The sequence below is a fragment of the Triticum dicoccoides genome, chromosome 7B (genome assembly GCF_002162155.2).
Source record: "Triticum dicoccoides isolate Atlit2015 ecotype Zavitan chromosome 7B, WEW_v2.0, whole genome shotgun sequence".
Taxonomy (NCBI): Eukaryota; Viridiplantae; Streptophyta; class Magnoliopsida; order Poales; family Poaceae; genus Triticum; species Triticum dicoccoides.
The window spans coordinates 637,036,006-637,038,368 of NC_041393.1; the positions used below are offsets into that span (position 1 = coordinate 637,036,006).

The 2,363-nt window shown below is 38.8% G+C and overlaps 1 long non-coding RNA gene across 15 annotated transcripts in view; it reads left to right on the forward strand.

Annotated features, from left to right (window-relative positions):
• Positions 1 to 2,211: 2,211 nt before the first annotated feature.
• The window catches only part of LOC119338398, a 6,433-nt gene continuing 6,281 nt past the window's right edge, over positions 2,212 to 2,363 (forward strand). For all 15 annotated transcript variants that reach the window (XR_005163953.1, XR_005163951.1, XR_005163952.1 and 12 more), the window contains exon 1: positions 2,212 to 2,336. This is a non-coding gene — a long non-coding RNA (uncharacterized LOC119338398). The remainder of the gene's footprint in view (positions 2,337 to 2,363) is intronic.

Here is a 2,363-nt window from a genome sequence, read left to right on the forward strand (position 1 = left end):
TCTGGAATCGGTAGGAAACAGGCTCCCGTACGTGTATGCGCTGCGCCAGGAGGCCCATGACATCGGTAGCAGACAGCAGCGCACTAGGAGGCCCATCTACAGTATGAAGCCTAGTAGAACTGCGAAAAAAATTTGAGGCCCCAAAATCCTGGGGGCCCTGTGCGCCGGCACAGGCAGCACACCCATAGGACCGGGGCCAACAAAGAAAGAGAAAGAGACACACAAGAAACTTATTTTTCATTAATTAAAAAATTAAGCAACTATCTTTATCTTTACCTAATTAATAATAAAGAGAATTGGGTTTCTGGTCGTCCGTCATATAAATTGCCCCTGAAGTTGTCCCTATTTACCCACCATGCCACCAGTAAGTAAAGAAAACGATTCGTTTTAAAAAAAAATCACCGTCAAATTTAGTATTATAGGACAATCAATACAACTATATTACAGTTGCAGGAAGCCAGCGTAGTGGCTAAGGTCGAAGCCTTCCGCATGGGAGACCAAGGTTCGATCCCTGCTCGCACACCCTTTTTCTCCCCTTTTCTGCACGGGAGACCAGGGTTCAAGCAGGCCGGCCCGTAATGACGCCCCTGTTTTTCTTTGCTTTTTTCCTTTCTCATTTTTTCCTGTTTTTCGTTCTTTAAATCACTCTGGAATTTCCAAAAAAAAACAAATTTCAAAAAAGTTGCGCGTACTGAGAAAATATACAGATACATCATAAAATGTTTGTAAATTCAAAAAACATTTGAGAAATCATAAATAGCAGGCCGTAATGGGCCGGCCCGTAATGACGCCACAGTTTTTCTTTTGCCTTTTTCCTTTCTCATTTTTTCCTGTTTTTCGTTCTTTAAATCACTCTGGAATTTCCAAAAAAAACAAATTTCAAAAAAGTTGCGCGTACTGAGAAAATATACAGATACATCATAAAATGTTTGTAAATTCAAAAAACATTTGAGAAATCATAAATAGCAGGCCGTAATGGGCCGGCCCGTAATGACGCCACAGTTTTTCTTTTGCCTTTTTCCTTTCTCATTTTTTTCCTGTTTTTCATTCTTTAAATCACTCCGGGATTTAAAAAAAACAAATTTCAAAAAAGTTGCGCGTACTGAGAAAATATACAGATACACCATAAAATGTTTGTGAATTCAAAAAACATTTGAGAAATCATAAAAAGTTCATGATGTAAAAACAAAACTGTTCGCATATTTAAAAAAAATTCGTGATTTAAAAAACAATAAAATAAATACATGATTTATAGAATATGATTGTGTCTTCGAAATATATTTGGGAATTTGAAAACAATGTCCATGAAATTTTGGAAAATGTTCACAAAAATTTAAACTGATTCTTAAGTAACGAACAAAACAAACCATCGCTTAGGCAGAGGTTTTATTAGGGGATCTGTAGAGGTTTTATTAGGGGATCATAAAATGTTCATAATTAAAAAAATTGTTTGCATATTATAAAAAAATCATGATTTAAAAAGCAATGAAATAAAAAATGTTCATGATTTCTAAAAATATAATCGTGTATTCAACACATATTCTGGAATTTGAAAACAATGTCCCGAGCCGAAAAAAGTTGACACATCTTGCTATGGGTTAGTTTTTGTAAACTATATGTAATTGACTAAATGTCTGTTTTGCCTCCGTACACAACTATTCTCGTATCAAAGTTCTACTGGTTCTGGAAAACATCGCTACGCTAGATCAATGTGAGACACATCATGCACCAGTCTAACTAAGGCAGCGGTCCAACAATGTAGTTTGCTCAACCAAAAAAATATTTTGTTGTGGCACCTTAGGAAATTAAGTCGTAATGAGACCATCACATTTTCAGTTTTTGAAATGACTTTTTAAAAGTCCCTTATCATCATAACATCACTCGAACATAGTTTGTGAAATGGCATATTGAAAATCCTTATCTCATCCTCGCATTTGATTCAGATTTTTTTATTTGTATTATATCTATATAATCTGATTGTTTTTCTCCCGTTGCAACGCACGGGCATATTTGCTAGTAGTATCTAAACTCCTAATGTCTCAGTTGGTAGGTCGCGTTTCGGGTTTTATTTTCGTCCCATCATTTTCGCCCGGTTCTTTTTCGTCCTCCTTGGTTTTTTTTTCGTAGGTTTTTTTTCGCACCACCCCTCCCGCTAAGAAAACCCGTACGACACCCCCTCTCCTCTCGCTCCTGTAAAGCGAGCGAGCGAGCGACCCACGATTCCCTCACCCTGGCTAGGGTTCCTAGCCCCTCCTCCTCCCCCGCCCCTCCTACGCCGCCACCGCCGCCGAGCGCTTCCTGACCTCGCCGGGAGCAGACAGCAGGACCCCACCGCCGTGCCTCCCTCTCTCCTTTCTCCTCTT